The 14,271-nt window shown below is 54.0% G+C and overlaps 1 long non-coding RNA gene across 1 annotated transcript; it reads right to left on the bottom strand.

Moving 5' to 3' along the window:
• Window positions 1-1,122: 1,122 nt before the first annotated feature.
• On the bottom strand, window positions 1,123-2,703 carry LOC133360956 (uncharacterized). Its single transcript, XR_009757320.1, has 3 exons — window positions 2,444-2,703; window positions 1,458-2,196; window positions 1,123-1,380 (listed from the first exon to the last, which is right to left on the bottom strand). It is a non-coding gene; the product is annotated as an uncharacterized LOC133360956 (long non-coding RNA).
• Window positions 2,704-14,271: the final 11,568 nt, after the last annotated feature.

The following is a 14,271-nucleotide window of genomic DNA, read 5'->3' as shown; positions in this document are numbered from 1 at the left end:
AATATAGACAACACCTTCTACTTAATGAAATAGACTTTTTAATAAGGCGCCCTCCATAAATGACGTCACGAACCTAGGGTGGGGGGGAGGGTCAGACATTTGTGACGATGTGTGACGAGGGGGGGGGGGGGTGAGAAATGTGACGTCACATCAAAATGCGCAACTTTAAATAAATATAGAATTAAATTACGATTTAAAGCTTTCGTGACTGCAGGGATTCATCTTCTTGGTTCTTTCGGTAAAGTCACGTAAAATGGAAATAGTAAAATAAGGAAAATAAAACAATAAAATAATATTTTTCTTATTTTATTATTTCCATTTTACGTGACTTTACCGAAAGAACCAAGAAAATATAGAATTGTTCTCACAACACTTAATTGTTAAAACAACAATCCTACAACATCAGAGTGCAACGCCACATTAAATACGCACTACATTGACAATAGTTTAAAGCGATTTGAAGCATGTTTTTTTTTGGGGGGGGGGCAGAGCTTTGTGACGTCATATTTGAGGGGGGGGGGTCAAAAATCGTCCCAAATCGCGTGACGTCATTTATGGACGGCCCCTTTGGCATTCGCCGGTCACCTGGGGTCGCCTCCGAGACGCGCCAAGCACAAAGGCAAAGATCCCCCGTGTAGCCTCTAACAGGCTGTAGGGGCAAGTGCTGTTAGCGAGTAGTAGCAGCACCTATACACAGACAAAGATCCCCCGTGTAGCCTCAACATACTGTCGGGGCAAGTGCTGTTAGCGAGTAGTAGCAGCACCTATACACAGACAAATATCCCCCGTGTAGCCTCAACAGACTGTCGGGGCAAGTGCTGTTAGCGAGTAGTAGCAGCACCTATACACAGACAAAGATCCCCCGTGTAGCCTCAACAGACTGTCGGGCAAGTGCTGTTAGCGAGTAGTAGCAGCACCTATACACAGACAAAGATCCCCCGTGTAGCCTCTAACAGGCTGTAGGGGCAAGTGCTGTTAGCGAGTAGTAGCAGCACCTATACACAGACAAAGATCCCCCGTGTAGCCTCAACAGACTGTCGGGGCAAGTGCTGTTAGCGAGTAGCAGCAGCACCTATACACAGACAAAGATCCCCCGTGTAGCCTCAACAGACTGTCGGGGCAAGTGCTGTTAGCGAGTAGTAGCAGCACCTATACACAGACAAATATCCCCCGTGTAGCCTCAACAGACTGTCGGGGCAAGTGCTGTTAGCGAGTAGTAGCAGCACCTATACACAGACAAAGATCCCCCGTGTAGCCTCAACAGACTGTCGGGCAAGTGCTGTTAGCGAGTAGTAGCAGCACCTATACACAGACAAAGATCCCCCGTGTAGCCTCTAACAGGCTGTAGGGGCAAGTGCTGTTAGCGAGTAGTAGCAGCACCTATACACAGACAAAGATCCCCCGTGTAGCCTCAACAGGCTGTAGGGGCAAGTGCTGTTAGCGAGTAGTAGCAGCACCTATACACAGACAAAGATCCCCCGTGTAGCCTCTAACAGGCTGTAGGGGCAAGTGCTTGTAGCGAGTAGCAGCAGCACCTATACACAGACAAAGATCCCCCGTGTAGCCTCAACAGACTGTCGGGCAAGTGCTGTTAGCGAGTAGCAGCAGCACCTATATATAGACAAAGATTCCCCGTGTAGCCTCAACAGACTGTCGGGCAAGTGCTGTTAGCGAGTAGCACCTGTGAAGGCTACCGGCGCTGTGGCACACGAGGGGGTGGGTGGCTACCAGCACCACGCCCGGCCGCCTTTGTCTCTCCCCGAGTGTTGATGTTCACTACACACCGCACCGTATAACTCATTTGAGGCTGAGCCGACCTAGGGGAGGCCCAGGACCGGTGTTGTGTTTTAAAAAAAAAAATTCGCACCCTTTCAATAGGCGCTGCTCCCTCGCTAACAGCACTTGCCCCAACAACCTTTCGAGGCTACACTGCAGAGGTCGCAACCGGGTACCCGATACCCGTACCCTACCCGATACCCGGCTACCCGTACCCGGCCGGGTACGGGTTCCCGTTTGCGACCCTGGTGCGGCCGGGTACGGGTAGGCCGTGAGTCACTGGTGAGTCACCGTTTGTCACTCATTTCCCAACGTCTTGTCTCTTCTCACAATTCAAGTTCCTAGAATCAACCCACCCGCGCCTGCAACGTGGCTTCATCCCAGAGGTCGCAATCAGGTACCCGATACCCGTACCCTACCCTACCCGATACCCGGCTACCTGTACCCGGCCGGGTACGGGTACCCGTTTGCGACCCTGGTGCGGCCGGGTACGGGTAGGCCGTGAGTCACTGGCGAGTCAACGTTTGTCACTCATTTCCCAACGTCTTGTCTCTTCTCACAATTCAAGTTCCTAGAATCAACCCACCCGTGCCTGCAACATGGCTTCATCCCAGAGGTCGCAATCAGGTACCCGATACCCGTACCCTACCCGTACCCGACCGGGTACGGGTAGGGTACGGGTACGGCTGGGTACGGGTACCCGTTTGCGACCCTGGTGCGGCCGGGTACGGGTACTGGTAAGGAATCAAAACCCTAATTCTAGATTTGAAGCTTTCGTGACTGCAAGGATTCATATTCTTAGGTTTTTTCGGTAAAGTCACCATGTAGGTAAAACATTAAAATTAATTAAAGTAAAATAAAATAAAAATCACGACGTTTCGGAGTGGTATCTTCTGCAATCTCTCATTTACTCGATACAGCTGTCGGGCTGTGACGGTTCCACTTGAAGACGGAAGCTTGTGTTGCTTCCGAAACGTCGTGATTTTTATTTTATTTTACTTTTATTAATTTTAATGTTTTACCTACATGGTGACTTTACCGAAAAAACCTAAGAATATGAATCAAAACCCGTTTGCGACCTCTGCTGTAGTGGAGGAAGGCAGCAACTTTGGTTGACTGTGGGGAGTTCTGCCCGGAGGTCAACATCGCCCCCGAGTGGTTCACTCGGGGACATCACCAAGCATGTGCAGACGTCACAACAACAACAGCAACCACAACAACAGCAACAAGATTCTAGATTTGAAGCTTTCGTGACTGCAAGGATTCATATTCTTAGGGTTTTTCGGTAAAGTCACGTAGGTGAAAAATAAAAATTAATAAAAGTAAAATAAAAAAATAATAAAATCACGACGTTTCGGAGGCAACACAAGCTTCCGTCTTCAGGTGGAACCGTCACAGCACGATTGCTGTATCAAGTGAGAGCTCTCACTTGATATGTATCTCACTTGATACAGCTATCGTGCTGTGACGGTTCCACCTGAAGACGGAAGCTTGTGTTGCCTCCGAAACGTCGTGATTTTTTTATTTTACTTTTATTAATTTAAAATTTTTACCTACGTGACTTTACCGAAAAAACCTAAGAATATGAATCCTTGCAGTCACGAAAGCCTCAAATCTAGAATCTTGTTGCTGTTGTGGTGGTTGCTGTTGTTGTTGTGACTTCGAAACGTCGTGATTTTTATTTTTTATATTTTTTATTTTACTTTTATTAATTTTTATTTTTACCTACGTGACTTTACCGAAACCACCTAAGAACAGCAACAAGATGTCAACAACAACAATATACCGTGGTTGACACTTACAGGGGTGTACACACCCCCGTATTGTTGTACAGCCGTTTCAATGCGGGCACAAATAAAATAATGTGTCTGTTTGTTTGTGTTTCTCTCCCTTGTGACGGAACTTTGTAGGATGGACGTTGAGGTTTACAAGAGGCACACGGGATGACCGATAAGGTCTGAGTTGGTCTGTGATAAGATAAGATACTGATAAGGGGTTGAGAGGTATACGATACATTACACTATACACTACTATACACTACACTATACACTACTATACACTACACTATACACTACTATACACTACACTATACACTACACTATACACTACACTATACACTACTATACACTACACTATACACTACTATACACTACACTATACACTACACTATACACTACACAATACACTACACTATACACTACACTATACACTACACACTACACTATATAGTACACTATACACTACTATACACTACACTATACACTACTATACACTACACTACTATACACTACACTATACACTACTATACACTACACTATACACTACTATACACTATACTACTATACACTACACTATACTACTATACACTACATTACTATACACTACTATACACTATACTACTATACACTACACTATACTACTATACACTACACTACTATACACTACACTAGTATACACTACACTACTATACACTACTATACACTACACTATACACTACTATACATTACACCATACACTACTATACACTACACTATAAACTACACTGTACACTACACTATACACTACTATACACTAATATACACTGCACTATACACTACACTATACACTACTATACACTACACTACTATACACTACACTATATACTACTATACACTACACTATACACTACTCTACAATACACTCAACCATACCTGCCAACCCATACGGGTTTATACCCCGTATTCTCTTGTACAGGGACATTCAGTTATCAGGTCCACACGGCGTACAGCCGTTTCAACACGGGCACAAATAAAAAAAATCCTGAGTGATAAAATTTTTGTTGTCTCCTGTATTTGTTTGTGTTTCTCTCCCTTGCGATGGGACTTTGTATAATGAACGTTGAGGTCTGTAAGGGACACGGGGTGACCAATAACGTCAGAATTGTTCTGTACTACGATAGGGCACTGAAGCAGGTCCGTTGCCCGAAACGTCGCCTCCTGTTGTGCAATGCGCCCTGAAGCAGGTTCGTTGCCCATCAAAAGGTTCCGGGTCGGACGCGATGTGTCCTGAAGCAGGGTCGTTGCCCGAAACGTCGTCTCCGTCTTGCGCAGCGTCTCCTGCAGCAGGGTTCGTTGCCCGAAACGTCGCCTCCTGTTGATCCGTGAAAAGGTTCCGGGTCGGACGCGATGTGTCCTGAAGCAGGGTCGTTGCCCGAAACGTCGTCTCCGTCTTGCGCAACGGCTCCTGCAGCAGGGTTCGTTGCCCGAAACGTCGCCTCCTGTTGATCCGTCAAAAGGTTCCGGGTCGGACGCGATGTGTCCTGAAGCAGGGTCGTTGCCCGAAACGTCGTCTCCGTCTTGCGCAACGGCTCCTGCAGCAGGGTTCGTTGCCCGAAACGTCGCCTCCTGTTGATCCGTCAAAAGGTTCCGGGTCGGACGCGATGTGTCCTGAAGCAGGGTCGTTGCCCGAAACGTCGCCTCCTGTGTAGCCGTGCAAAGGTTCCGGGTCGGACGCGATGTGTCCTGAAGCAGGGTCGTTGCCCGAAACGTCGCCTCCTGTGTAGCCGTGAAAAGGTTCCGGGTCGGACGGTGCTTCGTGTCTCCCCGAGTCTCTTGGGCACAGAGCCTCAGGTAAGGCGGGCGCCTTTCGTAGGATCTCGTCTGAGTCCAACGTTTTAATTTCAATGAAACACCCCCCCCCACCCCACCACGTTTACTAAGACGAGTATATTGTTATTGTTGTTATTATCGTCATAGTTTATTAAATTGTGATCGTTATTAAGAGATTCGATTAAACCCGCGAGGCCGCCGATCAGTACGGGCCTACTAGGCCCAAGGCTTACGAGGGTCTCGTCTGCGTCCAAAGTTTTAATCTATTCTTGTTAAACCACGTTTATTGAGACACAACAAGAGCGTTAATTACGTCTCGCGAGTATATTGTTATTATCGTTTTAATTTAAATTGTGACGGTTATTAAGAAATACGAATAAGATAGGCACGGGCCTACTAGGCCCAAGGCTTTTGAAAGTCTCTGCGTCGAGTTTTAATCTAAACAATTTAAACCACGCGTATTAAGACACAAAAGAGCGTTAAATACATCTCGCGAGTATCTTATTGTTATAATTTAGATTTGTATCGTTATTAAGAGATGTGAATCAAACTCGAAGGCGCCGGCGGTCGATTCAGGCATACTAGGCCCAAGGCTTTTGAAGGCCTCGTCTGCGTCCAACGTTTTAATCTATTCTTGTTAAACCACGTTTATTGAGACACAACAAGAGCGTTTAACGCGTATCGCGAGTATATTATCGTCATAATTTAAATTGTGATAATTATTAAAATATGCTAATAAAACCCGAAGTGTCGGCCGATAGGGTCGGGCCTACTAGGCCTAAGGCTTCTCCAGGCGATCACGTTTAAACTTTAAAATCGCTATCTTCGCCGTATGTTGAATGGTTGTTTGTTTGTTGTTGTTGTTGTATAATCGTATTCGGTAATCCTCTGTTCAAAACTGTTTAAGCTTCGTGTTAAAGTAAGTGGTGCCGGGGCCTCCCCTAGGTCGACTCGGCCTCAAACGAGTACAGTACCTGGTACTGGCGCTACTCGCTAACAGCACTTGCCCCTACAAGCCTGTTAGAGGCTATCCGGGGGGCCTTTGTCTTTGCGCGGAGCGGTGGCGCAGTGGTTAGGTCCGCACTGCGACGATTGTCTGAACCGGTCCTGAGCCTCCTACCCCTAGGTCGACTCAGCCTCAAAATGAGTATATCCCGGTGCGGTAGTAGGGAGAGACAAAGGCGGCCGGGCGTGGTGCTGGTAGTCACCCACCCCCTCGTGTAGCCACAGCGCCGGTAGCCTTCATAGGAGCTACTAGCTAACAGCACTTGCCCCTACAGTCTGTTGAGGCTACACGGGGGATCTTTGTCTGTGTATAGGTGCTGCTGCTACTCGCTAACAGCACTTGCCCCTACAGCCTGTTAGAGGCTACACGGGGGGTCTTTGTCTGTGTATAGGTGCTGCTACTACTCGCTAACAGCACTTGCCCCTACAGTCTGTTGAGGCTACACGGGGGATCTTTGTCTGTGTATAGGTGCTGCTACTACTCGCTAACAGCACTTGCCCCTACAGCCTGTTAGAGGCTACACGGGGGGTCTTTGTCTGTGTATAGGTGCTGCTACTACTCGCTAACAGCACTTGCCCCTACAGTCTGTTGAGGCTACACGGGGGATCTTTGTCTGTGTATAGGTGCTGCTACTACTCGCTAACAGCACTTGCCCCTACAGTCTGTTAGAGGCTACGCGGGGGATCTTTGTATCTTTGTTGAAAGTGAACTTTGAAAAGCCACAACAGGGCACTTGAGGTCGTGACATTACCTTCGTACGTTGTCGTGTCCTTTATTTAACCAGGTGAGACCCCCCCCTCCCCACCGAGATTCACCGTCTGTTGTGAGTGACGGCCTTGGTTTCACCTGGTCACGTCGCCGTCATCACATTGCTGCGTCCCACCGTGTCCCCACGTGTCTCCATTCCTCGCCGTGTCTCCCCCGTGTGTCCCCGTGTCTCCCCGTGTCTCTTCCGTGTGTCCCCATCTCCCTGTGTGTCTCCCCATCTCCCCGTGTCTCTCCGTGTCTCCCCGTGTGTCTCCCCATCTCCCCGTGTCTCTCCGTGTCTCCCCGTGTGTCTCCCCATCTCCCCGTGTCTCTCCGTGTGTCTCCGTGTCTCCCCGTGTTGTCCCCATCTCCCTGTGTATCCCCATGTCTCCTTGTGTTTCCCCGTGTCTCTCCGTGGTGTCCACATCTCCCTGTGTCTCTCCGTGTGTTTCCGTGTCTCGCCGTGTCTCCCTGTGTCTCCCCGTGTCTCCCTGTGTCTCTCCCGTGTCTCCAAATGTCTCCTTGTGTCTCCCCGTGTTGTCCCTATCTCCCCGTGTCTCTCCGTGTGTCTCCGTGCACCTCTTTATATCCCCGTGTCTCCCCATGTCTCCCCGTGTCTCGCCGTGTCTCCCCGTGTCTCTCCGTGGTGTCCACATCTCCCTGTGTCTCCCCGTGTCTCCCCGTGTCTCCCCGTGTCTCCCGTGTTGTCCCCGTCTCCCCGTGTCTCGCCGTGTCTCCCCGTGTCTCCCCGTGTCTCCCGTGTTGTCCCCGTCTCCCCGTGTCTCGCCGTGTCTCACCGTGTGTCCCCCCGTGTGCCCCCAGGTGCTTGTCGCCATGGGGAGGAGACGCTCGCGCAGCGACGAGAGACGCGGACACCGAGGAGAGAAGCACAAGGGGCACTCGCACGGACGGCGCGACAGGCACGGAGACGCGCCGGGAGACACGGGGAGACACGCACGGGGGGCGGGGGGGGGTGGGGAGACACGGGGAGACGCACGGGGAGATGTGGGGAGATGGACGGGGAGACGCGCCGGGAGACATGGGGAGACGCACGGGGGGGGGGGGGAGACACGGGGAGAGACGTGGGGAGACATGGGGAGACGCACGGGGGGGGGGGGGAGATACGGGGAGAGACGCCGGGAAACACGGGGAGACACGCACGGGGGTGGGGGGGCGCACGGGAAGAGACGCCGGGAGATGTGGGGAGACGCGGGGAGACGTGGGGAGACACGGGGTGACACGGGGAGACGCGGGGAGACGTGGGGAGACACGGGGTGACACGGGGTGACACGGGGAGACGCGGGGAGACGTGGGGAGACACGGGGTGACGCGGGGAGACGCGGGGAGACGTGGGGAGACACGGGGTGACACGGGGTGACACGGGGAGACGCGGAGAGACGTGGGGAGACACGGGGTGACGCGGGGAGACGCGGGGAGACGTGGGGAGACACGGGGTGACACGGGGTGACACGGGGAGACGCGGAGAGACGTGGGGAGACACGGGGTGACACGGGGTGACGCGGGGAGACGCGGGGAGACGTGGGGAGACACGGGGTGACACGGGGAGACGCGAGGAGACGTGGGGAGACACGGGGTGACACGGGGTGACACGGGGTGACACGAGGAGACGCGGGGGATGTGGAGAGAAGGGCAGACATGGGGAGACTCGGAGACACAGAGAACAAGGTTGACGATGATGCTGCTGCTGACGTTGCTGCTGTTGACGATGTTGCTGATGATTCTGCTGCTGATGACGATGTTGATGATGCTGATGAAGCTGCTGCTGATGACGATGACACTGATGATGCTGCTGACGATGACGACGTTGATGCTGCTGATAAAGATAATGACAATGACGCTGACGTTGCTGCTGATGACGACACCGACGATGCTAACGATGATGACTATGCTGATGATGCTGCTGATGTTGACGATGTTGCTGATGATTCTGCTGCTGATGACGATGTTGATGATGCTGATGAAGCTGCTGCTGATGACGATGACACTGATGATGCTAACGATGATGACGATGCTGATGACGTCGCCGCTGCCGCCACAGACGCCGCCACTCGTCCAGCAGCAGCAGCAGCAGCAGCTCCACCTCCTCGTCGCACACCTCCTCCTCGAGCTCCCGCTCCCCCGCCTCGTCGTCGTCACGGCGACGCCACGGCACCCACCGTCACCACGACGACCGTCGCCACGACGACCGTCGCCACGACGACCGTCACCGCAGGTCGCGGCACGACCGCCGTTCCCGTTCGTCCCGTTCGTCCCGAGGGCGGGAACGGGAGGAGCGGCGGGCGGAACGGGAGGAGCGGCGGGAACGCCGGGAGGAGCACTCGCACAGGAGGTGCGGGGATGGCGTCGCCGTGGCGACTGTCGTCATCGTCACCGCCGCCGTCACCACCGTCGTCGCCGCCACCGTCATCCTCGTCACCATCACCGTCACCGCCACCGTCACCACCGTCATCCTCGTCACCGCCACCACCGCCACCACCGTCACCGCCACCGTCACCACCGTCACCACCGCCACCACCATCACCACCGCCACCACCGTCACCACCGCCACCACCGCCACCACCGTCACCACCATCACACGCACCACGCACCACCGCCACCGTCACCACCGCCACCACCATCACCACCATCACCACCGCCACCACCGTCACCACCGTCACCACCGCCACCACCGTCACCACCATCACCACCGCCACCACCGTCACCACCATCACCACCGCCACCACCGTCACCACCGTCACCACCGCCACCACCGTCACCACCGCCACCACCGTCACCACCATCACCACCGTCACCACCATCACCACCGCCACCACTGCCACCACCATCACCACCGCCACCACCGTCACCACCGCCACCACCGCCACCACCGCCACCACCGTCACCACCGCCACCACCGTCACCACCGCCACCACCGTCACCACCGTCATCCTCGTCGCTGCCACCATCACCACCACCATCACCACCACCGTCACCACCGTCACCACCGTCACCACCGTCACCACCACCGTCACCACCGTCACCATCACCACCGCAGCGACCACCGCCGTCACCACCGTTGTCACCACTGGCACCACCGGCCCTGCCGTCACCGCTACCACCCTCGCCACCACCACCACCATCGCCACCATCACCACCATCATCGCAACCATCACCACCGTCATCACCGCTATCGTCAACATCGTCCCCACTGTCACTGCCATGATCATTATTGTCACCACTATCACAACCGTCACCATTGCTACCATCACCAGCAGCGTGACCACCATCGGTAGTCTGTGTGTGATCCCGTGTGTGTGTGATTCTGTGTGTGTGTGATTCTGTGTGTGTGTGTGTGATTCTCTGTGTGTGTGACCTCGTGTGTGTGTGTGTGATTCTGTGTGTGTGTGATTTCTGTGTGTGTGTGTGTGATCCCGTGTGTGTGTGTGTCATTCTGTATGTGTGATTCTGTGTGTGTGTGTGATTCTGTGTATGTATGTGTGTGTGTCTGTGTGTGTGTGATCCCGTGTGTGTGATTCTGTGTGTTTCTGTCGCTGCTGCTGAGACTGGAGCGTGCCATTAAGAGGTGGGGCCTCACCATCAGCCTCACCAAAACTAAGCACCTGCCTGGGTATTTTGTACCATCGGTCACTCCACCCCCACAACTCTCAATCGGTGATGGGGCAGTTGTGGAGAGAGTGGAGAGTTTCCCATACCTGGGCAGTGTGCTTATGACCGGCTCCAGTTTAACAGCAGAGGTCTCACTCCGAATCAGTCGAGCGGCAATATCTTTTCATCGGTTGCGTAACGCTGTGTGGAAGCTACCAGGTCTGTCGCTCCGCACGAAGCTTCGGGTCTTCTCAGCCACGGTCATTCCCTCCCTTCTCTACGCTTGCGAAACGTGGACCCCCCTAATGGAGCATCTTCGCCGGTTGGAAACATTTAGGCTGGCCTGCCTACGATCCATCCTGGGTTTAACCAGGCTGGATTGTGTGAGGAGCTCACAAATCCTTGAAAGATCTGGGCAAAGTCCCATCGGTGAGCTCCTCCGGCAGGCAAGGCTGCATTGGCTGGGTCATGTAGCCCGCATGCCCAGCCACCGCATGCCTATACAGCTTTTGTTCGGCCGGATCGAGGGGGCTAAACGGGCGCGGCACGGGTAAGAGAAGAGATGGAGTGATGTGGTACAGGAGGACGTGGAGCTGAGTGGACTTGCCGATGACCGGTACCAGCGGTGTCAAGATCGGCCTCTGTGGAGGAGGCTTGTGAAGGACGCTACTGGGCAGTTGGAGGCAGTCGCCCTCCAACAACAACGGAGGGCGGAGGAGCGACGCTCACAACAACGAGCGGAGCGCCGGGTGGCTAAAGCACAGCAAGTTGGTACAGTCGGGGGCACAGGTGGTGCATCAGCCAGTCATCTCGGTCATCTCGGTCAGTCGACCCGTGGCAACTGGGTCTGCCCCGTGACCTCCTGCCAGCGGGCGTTCGACACTTCACGTGGCCTCAAGGTGCACATGGCCTGGCACAAGCGTCGTGGTGACGTCACCGCCATTTAGTGGCGAATGGCGGTTGTTGTTGGTGTGAATCTGTGTGTGTGTGATTCCGTGTGTGTGTTTCTGTGGCTGTGATTCTGTGCGTGTGTGTGTGTGATTCTGTGAGTGTGTGTGTGATTCTGTGAGTGTGTGATTCTGTGTGTGTGTGTGATTGTGTGTGTGATTGTGTGTGTGTGTGATTCTGTGTGTGTGTGATTCTGTGTGTGTGTGATTCTGTGTGTGTGATTCTGTCTGTGTGTGTGTTTCTGTCTGTGTGTGTGTGTGATTCTGTGTGTGTGTGATTCTGTGTGTGTGTGATTCTGTGTGTGTATGTGTTTGATTCTGTGTCCGTGTGTGTTTCTGTGTGTGTGTGTGTGTTTCTGTGTGTGTGTGTGATCCCGTGTGTGTGTGTGTGATTCTGTCTGTGTGTGTGTGATTCTGTGAGTGTGTGTTTCTGTGAGTGTGTGTGTTTCTGTGTGTGTGTGTGATCCCGTGTGTGTGTGTGTGTGATTCTGTGTGTGTGTGTGTGTGATTCTGTGTGTGAATCTGTGTGTGTGTCTGTTATTCTGTGTGTGAATCTGTGTGTGTGTCTGTTATTCTGTCTGTGTGTGTGACCCCACGTCACAGCTCCCATTCTCGCCGGAAGCGGTCTTCCAGGAGCCACAGCAGAGGAAGGAGGGAACGCGAAGAACGGAGGGGGAGGGAGCGGGGGGAGGAGAGGGAGCGGGGGGAGGGGAGGGGGGAGGGGAGGGGGGAGGGGAGGGGGGAGGGGAGGGGGCGGGGGGAGGGGCGGGGGGAGCCCGTGGCGCCCGCCAAGGAACCCAAGGGGTGAGTCTTACTTCCCCCGCTCTGTCACTCCCCACGCGCTCCTACCACTTAGCTGCGTTCGTTACGGCAGCCACCATCATCGCCATCACTACCACCATCATCACCATCATCATCATCATCACCATCACTACCACCATCATCACCATCATCATCATCGTCACCACCACCATCACCGCCACCACCACCACCATCATCATCAGCACCACCACCATCACCACCACTATCATCATCATCACCATCATCATCACCACCATCATCGCCATCACTACCACCAATCATCACCATCATCACCACCATCATCGCCATCACTACCACCACCATCATCGCCATCACTACCACCACCATCATCGCCATCATCATCACCACCATCATCGCCATCACTACCACCATCATCACGATCATCACCACCATCATCGCCATCACTACCACCACCATCATCGCCATCACTACCACCACCATCATCGCCATCATCATAACCACCATCATCGCCATCACTACCACCATCATCACCATCATCACCACCATCATCGCCATCACTACCACCATCATCATCACCATCATCATCACCACCACCACCATCACCACCATCATCGCCATCACTACCACCATCATCACCATCATCATCACCACCATCACCATCATCATCACCACCACCATCACCATCATCACCAACACCATCATCGCTATCACCACCACCATCACCACCACCACCATCATCATTAATCACTACCATCATCACCATCATCGCCATCATCACCAACACCATCATCACCATCACCACCACCATCACCACCACCACCACCATCATCACCATCATCGCCATCACCACCATCATCATCATCATCACCACCATCATCACCACCATCATCACCACCACCACCACCATCACCACCATCACCACCATCACCATCATCACCATCATCACCATCATCGCTGGGAGGCTCAACGGGGACAGCCCCTCCCTCCATCCCTGCGTCAGCCCCCCCCCACTCAGCCACTAGCCCCACCACTCAGCCACTAGCCCCACCCACTCAGCCACTAGCCCCACCCACTCAGCCACTAGCCCCACCCACTCAGCCACTAGCCCCACCCACTCAGCCACTAGCCCCACCCACTCAGCCACTAGCCCCACCCACTCAGCCACTAGCCCACCCACTCAGCCACTAGCCCCACCCACTCAGTCGCTAGCCCCACCCACTCAGCCACTAGCCCCACCCACTCAGCCACTAGCCCCCCACTCAGCCACTAGCCCCACCCACTCAGCCACTAGCCCCCACCCACTCAGCCACTAGCCCACCCACTCAGCCACTAGCCCCACCCACTCAGCCACTAGCCCCGCCCACTCAGCCACTAGCCCCGCCCACTCAGCCACTAGCCCCGCCCACTCAGCCACTAGCCCACCCACTCAGCCACTAGCCCCACCCACTCAGCCACTAGCCCCACCCACTCAGCCACTAGCCCCCCCACTCAGCCACTAGCCCCACCCACTCAGCCCTACCCCACCCACTCAGCCGCTAGCCCCACTCACTCAGTCGCTAGCCCCACTCACTCAGCCGCTAGCCCCACCCACTCAGTCGCTAGCCCCACCCACTCAGCCGCTAGCCCCCACCCACTCAGCCGCTAGCCCCACCCACTCAGCCACTAGCCCCACCCACTCAGCCACTAGCCCCACCCACTCAGCCACTAGCCCCACCCACTCAGCCACTAGCCCCACCCACTCAGCCACTAGCCCCACCCACTCAGCCACTAGCACCGCCCACTCAGCCACTAGCCCCACCACTCCAGCACTAGCCCCACC

The sequence above is a fragment of the Lethenteron reissneri genome, chromosome 70 (assembly GCF_015708825.2).
Source record: "Lethenteron reissneri isolate LAM-NWPU_2019-01 chromosome 70, ASM1570882v1, whole genome shotgun sequence".
Classification (NCBI taxonomy): domain Eukaryota; kingdom Metazoa; phylum Chordata; class Hyperoartia; order Petromyzontiformes; family Petromyzontidae; genus Lethenteron; species Lethenteron reissneri.
Note: the sequence above shows the minus strand (reverse complement) of the source record. Positions and strands in the feature narration are given on the sequence as shown.